At 32.9% G+C, this 18,815-nt stretch overlaps 1 pseudogene; it reads right to left on the bottom strand.

The window, feature by feature from the left end:
• The window catches only part of LOC149561418 (DELLA protein RGL1-like), a 36,676-nt pseudogene extending 18,428 nt beyond the window's left edge, over positions 1-18,248 (bottom strand).
• Between the last annotated feature and the right edge of the window lie 567 nt (positions 18,249-18,815).

Genomic DNA, 18,815 nt, shown 5'->3' with positions numbered 1-18,815 from the left:
AGAGTTAGGGATGGAGTTAGAGTTAGGGTTAGCATTAGGATTAAAATTAGGGTGAGGGATAAGGTTTGAATTAGAGTTAGGATTAGATTTAGGGTTATTGTAAGGGTTCGGGTTACAATTAGAGCTAGAGTTAGGATCAAGGTTAGAGATATAGTTAGGGTTAGAGTTAGGGTTAGGGTTAGGGTTAGGTTTAGAATTAGAGTTAGAGTTAGGACTAGGGTTAGGGTTAGAATTAGGGTTACAAATCTAGTTAGGACTAGTGTTAGAGTTAAGGTTGGGGTAAGGGCAAGAATTAGGGCAAGGGTTAGAATTAGGGTTACAAATACAGTTAGGGTTAGGGTTAGAATAAGAGTTAGGGTTTGAGTTAGAGTTAGAATTAGAGTTAGAGCTAGAGTTAGAGTTAGAGTTAGAGTTAGAATTAAACTTAGAATAAGGGTTAGAGTTATAGTTATAGTTAGGGTTATATTTAGGGTTAGAATTAAGGTTAGGATTAGAATTAGGGTTAGATTTAGGGTTAGTGTTAGTGTTAGGGTTAAAGTTAGGGTTAGGGTTAGGGATACAATTAGAGTTAGAGTTAAAATTAGAGGTAGTGTTAGCATTAGTGTTAGTATAAGAGTTAGAGTAAGAGCTAAAGTTAGAGCTAGAGTTGGGGTTAGAATTGGGGATAGGGTTAGGGTTATGGTTACGGTTTAGGTTAGGGTTAGAATTAGAGTTAGAATTAGGGTTCAAATTAGAGTTAGAGTTAAAGTTAGAGATAGAGTTGGGGTTAGGGTTAGAGTAACTTGGTTAGATTTAGGATTAGGGTTAGAGTTAGGGTTGGGATTAGGGTTAGAATTAGGGTTAGAGTTAGAGTTAGAGTTGTATATAGTGTTAGGGTTATGATTAGGGTTAGGTTTAGAGTTAGAGTTAGGGTTAGGGCTAATGTTAGGGTTAGGGTTACAATTAGAGGTAGAGTTAGAGTTAGGGTTAGAATTAGAGATAAAGTTAGAGCTAGAGTTAGAGTTATGGTTAGAGTTAGAGTTACATTTAGGGTTAGAATTAGGGTTAGGATTAGAATTAGCATTAGAGTTAGAGTTAGGTTTAGAATTATTGTTAGTGTCAAGGTTAGGGTTAGGGTGAGAATTAGAATTGGAGTTAGAGTCAAGGTTAGAGTTAGGATTAGATGTATAGTTAGGGTTAGAATTAGGTTAGGGTTAGGGCTAGAATTGGGGTTGGCGTTAGAATTAGAATTAGAGTTAGGGTTATATAGGTTAGGGTTAGGGTTAGGGTTAGGGGTAGAATTAGAGTTACAGTTAGAGTTAGAATTAGGCTTAGGATTAGGGTTAGAATTAGGGTTAGGGTAAGGGTACGAATTAGGGTGAGGGCTAGAATTAGGGTTACAAATACAGTTTTAAAGGTTTAGAATTAGGGTTAGGGTTAGGGTTAGATTTAGAGTTAAGGTTTGAGCTAGAGTTAAAGTTAGAATTAGAATTAGAGTTAGAACAAGGGTTAGAGTTAGTGTTAGGATAGAATTAGGGTTGGGATTAGGGTTACAATAAGGGTTACAATTTAAGTTAGGATAAGAATTAGGGTTAGGGTTACAATTAGTGTGGGTGTTGGTGTTGGTGTTGGTGTTGGTGTTAGTGTTGGTGTTAGTGTTAGTGTTAGTGTTATTGTTAGTGTTAGTGTTAGAGTTATAGGGAAGGTTAGAGTTAGGGCTAGAATTGGGGCTAGAATTGAGACTAGGGATAGGGTTAGGGCTAGGGTTAGGGTTATGATTAGGGTTAAGGTTAGAGTTAGAGTTAGGGTTAAAGTTAGAGTTAGAGTTAAAGTTGGAGATAGAATTGGGGTTAGGGTTAGATTAAGAGTTAGCATTGGAGTTAGAGTTAGATTTTATGTTAGAGCTAGGGTTAGATTTAGGGTTAGAGTTAGGGTTAGAGTTAGGGTTAGAGTTAGGGTTGGGATTAGGATTAGAATTAGGGTTAGGGTTAGAGTTAGAGTTAAATATAGTGTTAGGTTTAGGATTAGCATTATATATAGTATTAGGGTTAGGATTAGGGGTAGGGTTAGGGTTAGAGTTAGGGTTAGGGTTAGGGTTGGTGTTAGGGTTAGGGTTACAAATAGAGTTAGAGTTATAGTTAGAGTTAGGGTTAGAGTTGGAGTTAGAGTTAAGGTTAGAATTAGGGGTAGGGTTAGCATTAGGGTTAGAGATAGAGTTAGAATTAAGAGTTAGGGTTAGAGTTGGAATATGTGTTAAAATTAGGGTTAGATTTAGGGTTAGAATTAGTGTTAGAGTTAGAAAAGGAATTATGATTAGAGTTATAGTAAGACTTAGGGTTAAGGCTAGAATTAGGGTTAGGGTTAGAATTAGGATTAGAGTTAGGGTTATAAAGAGGTAACGTTAGTATTACGGGTAGAATTAGAATTAGAGTTAGAGTCAGAGTTAGGGTTAGGGTTAGGGTTATTGTTAGAATTAGGATTAAGGTTAGAGTTAGAATTAGAGTTAGAGTTAGAGTTAGAGTTAGAGTTAGAGTTATTATGGCATTTAAGGTTATTTTTGGGTTACTAATTGTATTATAGCTGATGTTAGTGCTATTCTTACACTTTACCTTAGTGTTATGGTAAATGTTAGGTTAAATTTTTATGTGGGTTAGTTTTATTATAGTGCCCATGATTAGTGCTATTGTGATACAGGTTATTAACCTTTTTAATAATGTAATCTCTATCTCTCTCCCCTTCTCTCCCCCCTCTCCCTACTCTCTAATTGCACCCAGTAATATCTCCCCCCATTGTCTAAATATACCCTCTAATCTCTCTCTCTCTCATCTCTAGATACACCCCTAATCCCTCTCTCTAATCTCTAGATACACCCCCTTATCTCTCTCACCCTTCTCTCTAGATACACCTCCTAATCTCTTTCTCCCTTTATGCTCTCTAGATACATGCCTAATCTCTCTCTCTCTCTCTCTCTCTCTCTCTCTCTCTCTCTCTCTCTCTCTCTCTCTCTCTCTCTCTCTCTCTCTCTCTCTCTCTCTCTCTCTCTCTCTGAATACACCTCCGAATAAACCCCCTAATCTATCTATCTCTAGATAGACCATCATATGACTATCTCTTTCCTTATCTTTAATATCCCTCTCTCTGTTGAAAACATGTCTCTATAAGAAATATAATATGAGAATAAATTTTATGGAAATTATTTCTCCGTGATGATGTGAGAACATTATATATTGTTGAATTTTTAATAATGATAATATAATTTTTATTGCAATGATTAAGAATTTTAATTAGTAAATATGCATATCATTAAGGACATCTATTTAGACTTATAATTTTTTTTCTTAATTAACATATGTAGTTGCCACATCCATTGAAGTAAAGTTTTGTACAGCAATATATTTATTATTTCTTGTTCCCTTCTTTATGAAAGTTACATAGAACAATGGGAAAACAAAACTGCTACTACAACTAATTACAAGTAAAATTCTGAAACCAAAGACAAGAATGAACTATATACAAAAAAAATATCTCTGTAATGGTGTAAATACATGTCACATTCTTCAATGATTATGATTCTTTTGCTACTCTTATTTGAAAAATGATTGTGAAAGACTTCTTTCATCATTGAGGGAAACTCACCCACTTTTGCAAATGTGTCATGCAGGAATTTTTATGCATCTTTCATATGCATTACTTTCATTTCTTCAACATAGCCAATTGGAAATATTGTGTTCTTCACAACTTTAATTATATTTTTGCACGTCTCTTTAATTATTTGTACGAATTTGTTACATTCAGTCTCAAAGAAATCATTTGAGGTCATTGCAGTAGTTGGGCTAGTATCAATTAATGTTTGATTCTTTATTTGAGGCATCCATAACTCAAATACTAACCTACAAACTTATAAACAAACATCAAAATATAGAAACAATCTGAATTAAAAAAGTATTAATAGTTACCATAAATTCTTTCAAATGAATAATGTTTGAAATAGCATAAATAAAAATCATAACTATTTGAAATGAAATAGTTAGATCCTTCCACTTTTCAAACATTACAAACATAAATATTAATAAATATATATATATACTACAAAAAATATTTAAGCAAAACACATACATAATCTAATTAAATAATGACAAAATATAAACTAAATATATTATTCATTTATTTTAAATTAATCATTAAATTTAATAAAATACAAATTTTATTGATAAGGCAACCTTGCCATCCACATTAATGATAAAATTTAACTATGAAACATGAAAAATATAATTTTTTTGAAACATGCAAATATAAAACTATTATGAAACATACAAATCTAAAACATGCAAACCAAAAGCATTTTTAAATATGCAAATCTAAAACTAATATGAAACATGCAAATGTAAAACTAAATTGAAACATGCATATTAAAAATGTGCAAATGAAATGTATTATCAAATATCTAAATGAAATAGATTTTGAATCAATTTGAATTCTAAATCTAAATCAAACATGCAAGGCTAAGCTATATGAAACTTATTGAAATTGGAATCTAAATCAAAGGAGAATATTATAACTAATTTTGAAACTAAATCTAAATCTAAATGCAAAACTAAATTAAAAATAAAAATAGAAATAGAAACCTCACATGCAAAAAATTACTCCAAAACTTTAATCTACTCCTCTTCATTTAAAACTCTAATCTGCTCCAATAATCTCCAGCTCTTCCTCCCTGTAAAATCACAAAATGAAAATGAAATGAAGATCATTTGTTTTATAGCCTATGAGAGACTCCTCATATCCCCTAATAGATGTCTTTTGACATTCCACAAATTTGTTTCAAATTCTCTCACTACCCACAAAAAATAAGCATGAATGTGCATGCAAAAATATATTTAACAAAAAAAAATATATATGTAAAATTTTAATGAAATTAGTTCTGCCCTATTTTTTGGGTTCTATTTTTTTGGCCTTGTTTATTTGGGTCCTACTTTTTGGCCCTATTTTTTGGGTCTTATTTTTTGGCCCTTTTTCTAGGCCCTATTATTTTGGCATCCATTTAGCTTCATATTATTTTGGCCAGCTATTATTTTGATAATATCATTTTTTATATAATTTAATAATGATAAAATATATGCTAAATATATGATTTATCTACTTTAAATAAATTATTAATTTTAATAAAATACAAATTGGATTGATATGGTGGCATTGTCATCCACATTAATTATAAAATTATACTTTGAAACATGCAAATGTAAAACTATTATGAAACATATAGATCTAAACCATACAAACCAAAACTATTTTGAAATATGCAAATCTAAAACTAATATGAAACATGCGAATCTAAAAATAATTTGAAACATGCACTTTTAAAACATGCAAATGAAAAGTATTATAAAATAAATAAATCAAATGTATTTTGAATGCAAATCTAAATCTAAATCAAACATGCAAGAATAAACTATTAAATGCAAGCCTAAACAATTTTGAATAGAATTCTAAATCTAAATGAAACTAATTAAAATTGAAATCTAAATCAAAGTATAATATTATAACTTATTTTGAATCTCAATCTACATTTACATCTAAATCTAAATGAAAATCTTTATAAAAAAATAGAAATCTCACTTGCAAAAAAATTACTCCAAAACTTCAATCTACTCTTGTTCAAAAGCTCTAACCTAATCCTCCAATAATCTCCACCTCTTCCTTCCTACAAAAACATAAAATAAAAATGAAATGAGGAGCATTTGTTTTATAACTTGTGAGAGGCTCCTCATATCCCCCAATGGACATCTCTTCACATTCCATGAATTTTTTTTTAAATTCCCCTAATCCTCACAAAAAATATGCATGAATGTGCATACAAAATTATATCTAACAAAAAAAAAATCATATTAAAATTATTTCAGCCTATTTTTTCTGGCCCTATTTTTTAAGGGCATATTTATTGGGCCCTATATTTTTGGGACCTACTTTTTTGGCCTCTTTTTCTTCGGGCTTATTATTTCAGCCTCCATTTGGCTTCCTATTATTTTGTCTAGCTATTATTTTGGAAATATAGTTTTATTTTATGATTTAATAAATTTAATATATAATTTAGAAGTTTGTAACTACTCCCTTTTCTTTTTTATTGACAAGTAATCTTGGCATATTCACATACTGGACATTTGTGCTACTATTGTATAGAACGCCTCTAGGTGTAAATATAAATATTTATACATAATCTTTTTTAAATAACAATCAAAGGGTAAAATTTAGTACTTTATGAAAGATATAGCTTGAGCTTAACTTCTTTTTTAACTTCTTCCAAAAGTGTCCATTTGACAAGTCTTTAAAAATCTTTTAAACAATATTCTAACTTCCTCAATAGAACAAAACCCTATTATTAATAATATTAGTAAAAATTAATATTATATGTTTTTAATTTACAATTTATGTTTTAGAGATAAAGATAGAACTAGTCTTTGTTGGGTTCTTGGTATCGAAGCTTGTAGTTTAAACAGCATGAAGGCAGTCGAATCTCTTCCATTATTTCACATCATTTTATTATTTTTGAAGATCATTGTAATTTAGGATTTGTACAGAGTCAAAGAATGACCATCCGTAGAATCCTGTTGTGATAGAAACAATGTTAAATATATGTTGCAGGATTCAGTTATCAAGCTTGGTATCAGGCAATATTATTGTTGAAAGAATTTTCTAATGCAGAGTGTTTTTGTCTTGAGGCCAACAGATATGCCCTCATAACTAGGTGAAAATAACCCCAATAGTTGCAATATTCGTATGGACCTGTTGATGAATGTGTTTATGCAAATGTTCTGTTATCATTTTTTTAGTTGGTTATCTCCCAGTGTCATATAATAATTTTAGCATCTTGTAACAAATTATATAGCATTCAAGGTTTGAAAACCTCATTGTGTAGAAATCAAATTTATTATTTGTGTGACTTTAAATCATCACAAAGCTAGTTTCAAGATATTACTTTAGTTTTAAGAGCATTAACCTTGGAATATCTTTTGAATTAATTTTTTTAATATTTTCTTTTAGCTTTCATGGATTATTGATGTTATTATTGTTATTAATAGTTATTGATTAAAATTATCTTAATGACTTGGTTGTGTGTTAATTTAATTATTAGTATGATAGTATAAAGTTATTAAAGTGACTTAATTATTTGGTTATCTTGTTATAATTAAAAATAGTTTAACACTTATTGATTGTTAAAGTCTTAATAACTCAATATAAAAATTTACAATGTTAAAGTAATGTATTTTCGAATGGAGAAGAGTGACAAGTGTTTTAAGCCATGGTTCACTTTGGAGAATAGGAGCCAACCTAATGGGATTTATATAGCTTTCCAGCCATGGGTGCGTATGCAAATCCTCATGAGGGACATCAAGAAGAGTACTATGGTCATGTATAGTGGGATGCAAATTTAGAGGACAAAAATATTTGCATTCCTTATCCCGAGTGGGGAGGCATGTGTACCCAACTATATTAAATTACACGGACCTATCATTGTAGCAATGTATGCATGTGGAATATGTTGACGTTGTGACCTTGTTATGCATCTGTCAATAGGATTACCCATATCTAAACCTATCAAATCACTAGCACTATTAGCACTATCAGTTTCCATAGTGTACGAAGTATGGAGAGGATTAGAGGATAAGCTAGGTGAACTTTCCTCAAAGTAAACATTCATCTCTATGAATATCTCATGAGTCTCAGGATCCATTAGTCTATATGCCTTAACACTTTCATCATATCCAATGAAAGTACAAGGCCTTGGTGGTGGTTCCTTACATTCCCTTGAAGATATGTGTGCCCATCCTAGACAACCAAAAACTTTGAAGTGTTTCACAATTGGTTTTCTTCTGCACCATGCCTCAAAAGGAGTCATTCCATCTAAGACATTATGAGGAGACCTACTAAGGATGTGACTAGAACTACTTATAGCTTCGACTTAAAGTGATGGATCAAGAGACTTAGCTTGAATCATACAACTTGCCATTGACTTAAGAGTTCTAATCCTTATTGCTACAACACTTGTCTTTTGTGCACTAAATGCTACAAAATTCTGAAGATCAACACCCTCAAGTTTACAAAAGTCTTTAAGTCTTGAGTTCACATATCTATTTTCATTTTCCATACAAAGAACCTTGATGGCTTTACTTGATTGCTTCTCAACATGACTCTTGAAGGCTAGAAACTCATCAAACACTTCATTCTTGTTATTAAGAAAGTAGACCCATGTGTAGCATAAAAATTCATCAATGAAAGTGAGGACATAGAAACCCTTGCTAACTGATGTCATTAAAAAAGGTCCTGCTAGTATAGTGCGAACCAACTCAAGAACAACTAATGCTTTCCAAGACTTCCCTTTGTATAGTTTTCTTCTAGATGCATATCCATTGAACAAGTTAAACATTCACCTGTAGAAAAGTTGATTGTAGGTAGACCTTTGACCATATTTTTTGAGCTAAGTTTATGAAGATAGCAGAAGGCAAGATGTCCATACTACTCATGCCATAATTTACTTTGTGATTGGGAATGTGTCAACAATGCATGTGAATGAGACTTAGGCACAAAGTGGGAGAAAGAATAAAGTCATGTGTCATGATAAACTTTACCCACTGCAACCAATGAATAATCATTAAGATTTCACACCAAATTACTAAATCAGGAAGGAACTCAACTTTATTTCCACCCCCATAGTGAGTGATTTCATAAATTGAAAGGAGATTAGTGCTAAGATTAGGAATATAGAGAACATCTTTGAACTCTCCATTTTCCATCTCAACTTGTCCTTTCCCTTCAACTTCTACTTGTGTATCATTCCCTACAAAGATGTGAGGTACCTTAGACTACTTCAATGAAGAAAATTGTCCTTTTGAAGAACCCATATGATGTGAGGCACCTGAGTCAAGAATCCATTCCCTTGAAGAACTTTAACTTTCCATAAATGATTGCCCTTTTCCCTTTGAAGTGGATGGATTTGATTCCTTGGAAGAATTTGGCACATTAATTTTGCTCTTCCTAAGTAAGTTTTCCAACCCATCTATTCTCTTAGTCTTGCAATGATGCTCATCATGATTTGGTTTCTTGCAATATGCAAAAAATAGTTTATCCTTCTTGTTGTTGTTTCCCTTCTTGCTAGAAGAAGAATTGCCTTGTTGTGAGAAGCAAGATTGTTGTGCCTTTGATTGTGATCTTTGCTTTCACTATTTTTTCTTGCTATTGGTGAAAATTTTTTTTCCTTGATTTGATTGGTTCTTATTACTAGCCACCAATGTCATAGACTTGGATGACATGACAATTCCCATATCTATCAACTCAGTTTGTTCCAACATCAACATTTATGCAAATGCATCAAATGAAGGCTTAGTGAAGGCACTTCCTGTGGCCAACCTATGAGTGTTGTAACTCAGAATAAAAGATTCATACTCTGAAGGTAGCCTCTTCAAGATGTGATGAATCAATCTATCATCCTTCATGGGATTACCATAATCCTTAAGTAGTGCTCTAAATTCATTGGCTTTGTTGACATAGTCTTGAATTGTGTCAAAATTCTTAGGATCCAATAGAAGTAGATCATCCTCAATTTGGAATCCCTTTTCCTCATACACCTTACCATACAAGCCTTCAAGTTTCTCCCAAGAACCCTTGGCATCCTTAAATCTAGAAATGTGGAAGAAGAGATCTCTATGAACACAACTCCTAATAATTCTTAAAGCCTAGTTGTCTTTAACTTGCCAATCAACTTGTGCAGCAACATCAGTGGGTTTTACAATTGTAACATCAACATATAGATTTAAACCTTTTTCCATTAGTCTACTCCATACAATATCTTTCCATTTAGTATAATTGTGTGAAGTTAAAAGTGGAGTTTTAGGTGAACCCATGATGCAAAAAATTAAAAGAGCACAAGAGAGAAAGAGAGACACAAGAACACAAGACACACCCCCCTATTCACTCAATCAAAGAACACCGCCGCCCAAAATGATGCTTTTGGCACTTTATATGTAGTGCTTTTACAATAGGCCACTTGACAAAATGGAAAAAAGTGGGCTTTTGGTTTTGCTATTTACAAGCTCCTTTTATAGTTCAAATTTGGTACTTAGCAATATAGCTCAGATGTACAACATTTTTAAAGTTTTATCAAAGCAATACAATGCAAAAAAGGACTTATTTCTGAAAGTGGTATTTCTATCCACACAAGCCTATAATCTAATTGTAGATCTAGAAAATAGACCAAAAAAATTCACTTTCAAAAAAAATGGAATGTAAAAATATGTCTAGATGAGCCTGTACAGAATGTTTGAAGTTGCAAAATGTAAGATTGGATAGGTACAGTCACCAAAAACTAAAATTTTTGACAAATCCATGCACCAAAACTAGAAAAAAAATAGCACCACTGAAAAATTTAGAAAATTTTAGCCAAAAAAAAAAAAGAAATTACACCTGATTTGGAGTCTAAATGATTGAGATATGGCCTCCCAAAGTTAGACTGTCAAATCAAAACTAAATATGGAGAGGGGTCTGATTAGCAAAAAATTATGTTAAATTTGACATCCAAATAGCCATCACAGCAACACAATCTAGCCTACTAGTGATGGTCAAATGGCTATCAAATTTAATGTCATGTTCAGATGACATTAACAAAAAAAATGCCCTCAGATGACGTGGTAGTATGCTCTATTGATGTCAGCAGATGACTAGTCATATGGAAGGCTATGATGTGGTAGTTCCACCTATCTTCATTAACTATTGCACAATTGACTGTGGATGTGGTAGGAGATTAATGGTCTAACATGGCACACATGGCCAGAAAATGTTGGCAGCAGGGTTGTTAAAAATTGGCAAGAGTAGGAGGGCTAACGGCAAAGGTCAATGGTAAGAAGGATGTGGCACCAATGGGAGGGCTAGTGTTTGTCACCAAAAGTCAAGATGCCAGTGTTGATAGATCACCAATGGGAGGGTCTTCACTAGGACTTTAGTCCCACATGCACATGGAATGTGTTTATCATGGTGTATAAAAAGAAAGAGTTGTAGAAAGTTAAAATGGCTTTGAAGCCATGGTGATATTATGTATCAATTTGTGTTGATGCATGTCATGATGCACAGTCCACCAAATTTTTTATGTTATTGTCAATCGCTAGTGGAATATTCTATGGCCATGGGAGCTAGGATTTGATCACCCAATTCCTGCAAAAAAGTTTGCCTTTACAAAAAAAAAATTTGAAAAAATATCCAAAAATTGCAGAGAAATAGAGACGAAAATAAAATAAATATAGATCTGAAAATCAAATGAATACATCTGAAAGATCATACAAAATTCACAAATCGAGCCTTTGGGTGCTGGTTTGCAAAAAAAATTGCCTCAAATTTGGCTATAGCCTAGGGTAGGCAAAATTATAGTCAAAATTCACTGAATTGACACTTTAGACACAATGGTCAGGTCGACTTTGGCTCTAGACACTCCCAATGAGTATGATACTCTAGATCTAAATCGAGGTCATCTAAGAGGTGAAGCAAAAGTGGTCTCCAATAGCTATGTGAAGAGAAGCTCCCTCAGCTCTGATACCATCTAAGAATTTGCCTTAGGAAAAAATCACTCAAGATCAAGAAGCTTAAGCACTAGCACAATATGGACCAATAAAGTATGATTAGAATAACAATATGAAATTGAATTGATGTATATACACACTAGGAGTGCCTATATATAAAGGCCTCTAGACTAACTAGGAGTCAGAAAAGTGATAAGACTCACAACTAAGCACATGTCCACCAAGAGTGGATTATCCTCCACTGAGCATAGAAGTTAGTGTGATGAAGAGAGGATAATCTTATACAGGTGTGTCACATAAAATGATGTTGTAGACACCATGTGATAAAATGAGATGCTAACTCCTATGTTGTCAACAAGGCAACTCGTATGAGTACGCATACTCCTAGGCATCTAATCTAATAAACAATAAAATAATGCATTAAACTAATTAACGTTAAGTAAAGTGTAATAATAAATAATTATTTACACTAACAATGAGCATCTCTATTTAGAACCAAAGAGATCCCCAAATGACTAAATAGTTTATTCTTGATTTGAACATATTTGGAGCAATAAATTAGGATGTGGGAAATAGCCTCTTCATCCCTACTACATAATACACGTAGTTTACATATTTGAAATAGTTTACATATTTAAAAGACACTTTTTTGAGGTTATCAACTGTGAGAATTCTATTATGCATAATAGACCACCAGAATATATAAATCTTGGGGGGAAAGAGAGATTTCCAAATAATCCTTCACTCTATGGCCCTAGCCTCCTATATTATACTATTGTATGTCGATTTGACATTGAATTCCATAGTTTGGTTTTTGTCCCATATTAGTTTATCTCTATCTTAGAAGGAGGAAATATGGGTTTCTTTTAGGAGGGATCCCAACTTTGCATATATAGCCTTTTCTGCAAAATAGGAATTACATGTGTTAAAAACCATCCACTCCTTAATTTTCAATATGATTGGAAACCTTGAGAGTAAATCCATTCACCTCCTTCTCCTTTATACCAAAAAACTTCATGAATGTCAGAGGGGAATGACCTATCCATCTATCTTCCAAAAATATAACCAAATTCTCATCTCCAATATTTCACCTAATGCTCTCCCTTGAGTATATTTCCTAATCTTAACAATATTAGTCCATATGATTGATCTAGAAAGAAGACCTTCATTATAAAATGCTTGATTAAAAGGCTAGTCTCAAACTAATCTTTTTCAAGAGGGCATTGTTCAAATCCCCTATTCTTATCATATTCAAACCTCCTTTAGAGATAGGTCCACTAACTTTCTCCCAACTAATAAGACTTGATTTCATCTTCTCTTCCATTCTTGACCATAGAAAGATCCTCTAAATTTTTCTAGGATGTCAATAAATTAGTTGAATAGTTTGAATAGAACCAAAAAATAGACATGGATTCCATAGAGAGACGGAGCAATGAGTTTTAATTTCCTAGCATTTCTCATAACCTTACCTTTAGAACCGATTAGTTTCCTCTGCATTCTTTCCACCACTATGTAGGCCATAATTTAGTGGTGGCTTCATTGACTACAAGGGGGGTCCCAAATTGGTGTCAAGGAAACTCACAACTAGGAAATTCATCTCAATAGTATTTCTTTTTGTAGAGATAATTTAATGTTGAATAATTAGAGCTTACTTTTCTAATAATTAATGTGATGTCTTGATACTTGAGAATACCTGTTCGAAACTTTCTTCTAGACCTTGTCTTCTCTAACATAGGATAATCCATATAAAAAGGTGTGACCCACAAATTGTTGTAGAGCCTTAGGTGGGAGAGTCATAGCCAATTTGACCCCCACAATCTCTCTCTTAGAAGCCATAGCCAAAATATTTTTTCCCAAAATTTCAGCCACCGTAATGAAGAGATAAGGTGACAAAAGGTCTCCTTAATGAGTCCCCCTCCCAGCCATGAAGAATTCCCCAAGAGAACCATTGGCCAAGACTATGAATTGGACTATATTAGTCATTATTCTTATTAATAAGATGAACTTCTCTCCAAAACCATATTTTCGTACAATTTTGAATAGAAATTTTCTCCTCACCTTATCATAGGCCTTTGAAATACCATGTTTTATTTCCATACCTAGGTTCCCACTCCTTTCCATAAATTGTAGAACCTCATGAGAAGCTATCACCTAATCTATAATTTAATGCCCAAGGACAAAATAATGTTGAGTGGGGCTAATTTCCTTGTTTATAATAGGCTTCATGCAATTAACCAAAACCTTGGATAGAATCTTATAGATGGTATTACAAAGACTTATAGGTCTAAATTCCTCCAAATAAGTAGGATCAGCAACCTTTGACATATTTGATTTAACTCTTTAGGGATCATACCTATTCTAAAGAAGTCCCTAGTTGCATGAACTAGCTCTTTTTTCATTATCTCCCAAAACTCTTGAAAGAAGGTTAGGGATCGTCTACCTCACAATAGGTGTGTGATAATCATGCCCAAGGCCTTACTTAGGAATAGCTTATTCAATCTAAGGATTAATTCTCCCACCATAAGGTGCATTTAATTTTTCAACCCAATGACATATACTTGAAATGGTTGACACAGTATGTGCACTGGGTTTCTTAAGGAGTTATTATGCTTATGTTGTAGGAAATTAAAATGCATACAAAGAACCTACACAAGTGTTGTAGAAAAGTAACACACTTAACTCTTTACTGAAATGAATGTTGCAAGAAAAAACTTATAACTTCTACTTGAAATACTAGAAATGTTGAACGTAAATCTACACTACTCTAATTTAATCCACCTCCCAAGTGGGGACCCCTTGGTTGGCTTCTGCTAGTCTACTAACACAGAATGTAAACTAAGACTTACTTCATTATATTCCAAAACTCCTTAGATAAGAACAATACATAAAACTATAAAGACTCACTACAAGAGTCAACAATATTTTTCCATAAACTTTTCTTTGACACAAAAACTATTGATCCAATCCCTATAAATAGAGGATTGACACTTATTCCAAAACAAGAAAGAAAACAAGTTGACTATGAATATGCCAGAGAAGAAGGAGGAAATATAACAGCTCACGATCTAAGAAATAAAGTTTGGGTAACCAATTTAACACAATAGTAAACATAGAGGGAATATAGCAACACCTCATTCCTACTTTACTAGAACAATAGCTCCTCCTTTGTAATAGTCGTGTCTCCTGGTACCATTATGATTCTTCCACTATAGCTAGCCTTAACGCTCCTTCTTAAATGCCATTGACCATTCTCCAGCTTCTTCCCTAACAAGTTAGTTGCGATGCAGAAATATTTATGCAAATAAGAATAATCAAACTAAATCCAAATATAGAACACACATTTCGATAGTTAAATGAAATACTGCATTAGATGTATAATATTGGCAAAATATAACATAACTATCCCATGGGTTAACTATTCTATATGGACTTTATCATAAGTTCAACTAAGCACGAGTTCACAAATGTCTTGGCAATATTAAAATAGAGTTTTAAAATTAACATAAAATAGAGGTAATAATTAGCCTCACCATCTACTTCCTGCTAAATTTGATGCTTTTCCTCAAGCATTACATCTTCTGGCCATGGATTAGAAGTCTCCAACCTCAGTCCTTCCTCACCTGTTACTCTTGAAGATGTAGTAGAATCCTCTTATTCTTTACCAAACTTCCTTTCTATGATCCTCGCACAATCTGTCAATTCATTTAGAGTTGATGTCATACAAGGGCCAAAGGAGCATAGGTGGCTGCGTCATTAATGGACACCAAAGTTTTGGTCTAGTTTTCCTTCCCAACTGTATGTATTTTGGTGCATGGTGAAGGGTTGCCTCTAGGTTGATAGGGATGTGTAGCTCTAACCTTCTTAATCCCTCATGTAGTCTACCCCATCTGCTTTTAACACCAACCATGGCTCTTTGAAAGAAAAAGTAAGGTATGTTATCATATTTTGCATATACCTTTTTTTTGGTGTCAAAGATTTTCTTTCTTGTCTCCTTGTGAACATCTCCATAGGTCAGCCTGAACCAATCCCAAAGGATTTCTTCTAGTTTATTGCTCTCTACTCTTAATGATAGGGGTGTTGTTCTCTCCTTATCTCTATAATTGTTCAATTGTCTATCATAATTGGCCTCATTGTGCATCTATGAAATTAGGGCCCTAAGGTGCATATCCCCTAAGTAAAGTAAAGGATTCCACTAAGTTTCTATAGGGATAATGAAATTATGCACATACAATTCATAGAGTAAATTTTTTTGCCATTATAGAAGAGTTCGGTACAAACTATAGAATTCCTTAGTTGACCTGAATTCTGTGTTTATATCTTTAAGGGTCATCATTAGCTAGAATAAAAGGAATTTTTCTTTTAAATAGATGGCATAGATCCTAAGTGGTGGCCTACAATAATTATTTGGTCAGCCTATTTAAAAGCATGATCCATCTTTTTCTTTTGTTTTGCTAATTGCTCTTTAAAGTCTACAATTCCTTCATCTTGGTCTGTTATTACCTTCTTCATCTTCTTTTTCTCCTCTTTCCATAGGGATATTGTCAACACATTTTTATGATATAACTAGAAAAGAAGCATTGGTAAGGTAATCTGGCCACTTTCCTCTTTCCAATTATTTTTCTTCCTCTGTTCCCTCCATGACCATTCCAAGAAGCTTGTAAACCATGTTTTCTTATAGGGAACTAGGGCAATTTTTGAATAGGCTAATTGGTGTGTTATGGAGTCTTCTTCTTCTTTACAGCCTAGGGTGTCCTGTTGGCTTGCTTGGGAATCATTTTGGCCCTCATTCTTCTCAACCTCGCATTTCTCATTAGGATTCTAATGAATATCTAGAATTTTAGGCTGATTTGGGGAATCATCCAGGACAACTTGTGTTGGAGATTCTTCATGAGATTGTTTGGGTGAAGTGGACTGGGTTTTTGCAGACACTTTAGGAATTTTCCTTCTCATTCTAGGGCTTCTTCACATAGGGGTTTCTTCAAGCACCACAGTCTTTTTCTTGATAACCCTTTTTGGTTTCTTTGTTGTAGGAGTAGCTATTGTAGGAACCAACTTTGTTTTATTTTTCCTTGAGACTATAGGGTTTTGTATTTCTGCTACTAGAGCTGAGGTTTCTTCTTATAACTTCCATTTTCTCTTTGCTTAGGCAGAAGCAGGTACATTGCTCATTTGAGCAGGTAAAGGCACATTGTCTTGCACATTTTTAGTTTTTGCACCTTGGGTGCTTTGCTCAGTAGTTGTGTCAGTGGGGACTAGATTATCTTGGCTAGGTTGTACATTAGGGGCAGTTTAAGGCTGAAGGGTTTTATGTTGGACAAATTCTACCCATGACATGGGAGAGACATCCCTAAGAGATCTTTCCATGAGTAATTTTATTAGGGCATGGTGAGTAAAAGAATTTTCCTTTCCTTTCTAGGTTTCCTTAGCACTAATCCATAACATATTGAATAAGAAATTGGGGACATTTAGTAGAAAATTATGCCTTACATAACTGAGTAACTTAAAATGATGTACATGCAAATTAGTAAATCTTCCTTCATAGGTAAAATACCTAATAATATGTATGACCAACTCATTGTACAGTGGTAGAAGAGACATTCTTGTACATCCTTGCTTAGTAATATCTAATGGAGGGTCACTTGGAATGAAAAATTGGGCCCTAGCTAACCTAGCATCCTGTGCATTGGGGTAGTGTTCTCCTACTACTGGTATCCTGGTTACTTCTGCTATTCGTTCCTCTGTGGCAACAATTTTCAATCCCCATACTATTGCTTCACCTTCCTCAAATGTATATATAAACTCAGGAGCTGCTTCTTCATCAAACTCTATTAGTTTCCAGAAATATCCTAGCCAACCACATGCATTAAATCTTCTTACTACTTCTACATCAAAAAGTAAAACACTATGTTCTACTAGTTCACGTCACTACAACTATCCTCCCATTTTTTCTTACTAATTTCAACCTCTATTCTTGTTTGCAACAATTACCTTCTTCCCTTCTATGAATTTTAGACTCTCTTTTTTTAAATTCAAGTACCCTTTTCTCATTCTTTTCTATGAATTCCCATCATGAACAATAATAATGTGGTTTAAATGAGAATAAATTATAGATATGTGAGAATCACTTCAAAATTTAATTTGGGTCACATCTTAGTCTAACAATGAGGAATTATTCAGGAATAATGGTACAACACTTGACACTTTTTTACAATGGCAACTGGATTTTAATCAAACAAAGAGAGAGTATAGATTTGAGGATCTTCAATGAATAAATAGAAATTTCAATGGGAATTAGTAACCTTCCATGTCCCCTATGAAACACAGACAAGTGTCTACACTTGTCATACTTGGCATGAGGTACAGAATTGGCATAGTGCATTAGGGTGAACCCACAATAATGGGTTCCACTTTAGTGGGAGGAAGAAACTTGAAAAAGTTGACAAATTTTTGCATCCCTATTCGACACATGTTTGTGCGAACACATTAGACATGTTCGCACGAACATTTACCTAGCGCATGTTCGCACGAACATGTCATGGTATGTTCGCGTGAACATGTGCTAGGTACATGTTCGCGTGAACGTGTAGCAAGCCAATTTTTGGCGCTTAAAAACATTTTTTCCACTTTTCCAACCTCAGTTTTACGGCGACTACTGTTGATTGAGCGTTCGGGCAAATGTGTGGCTTGAGGAACTTCCATCAACGTCATCTTCTTGTTTTCGTTCTCCTCTTCATTATCGGGTATGTCAAAATAATATTAATTTAATATTTTCAACGTTTTTAAAGTATTTTTTAATATTATCAAAGTATATTTTAATGTTTTGAATGCATTTTTTTTTGTGTTTTTAAAACAGATTTGAATGTTATTTTCGTTTTTAATAGTTTTGAAAACATATCTAAATGTTAATTTAATATTTTTATTGTTTATTTATATTAATGTAGAAAATAGAAAAATATTATATAGAAAACATTAGAAAAAATAGTAAAAAACATATAATATAAAATTTAAGAAAAACATTAGAAAAAAATTTAGAAAAAACATTACGAAAACATTAGAGAATTTATAATTTAATATAAAATTTAGAAAAAATTTATAAAAAACATTACAAAAAAATTAGAAAATTTATAATTTAATATAAAATTTAGAAAATAAATTTATGAAAAATAGTTTAAAAAATTAGAAAATTTTAAAAAAACATTGAAATAAATTAGAAAATTTAGAAAAAACATTTTTAAAAATTAGAAAATTTAGAAAAAAAATATTGCAAAAACATTA

The sequence above is a fragment of the Cupressus sempervirens genome, chromosome 4 (genome assembly GCF_028749045.1).
Source record: "Cupressus sempervirens isolate cs-2001-9-10 chromosome 4, ASM2874904v1, whole genome shotgun sequence".
Taxonomy (NCBI): domain Eukaryota; kingdom Viridiplantae; phylum Streptophyta; class Pinopsida; order Cupressales; family Cupressaceae; genus Cupressus; species Cupressus sempervirens.
Note: the sequence above shows the minus strand (reverse complement) of the source record. Positions and strands in the feature narration are given on the sequence as shown.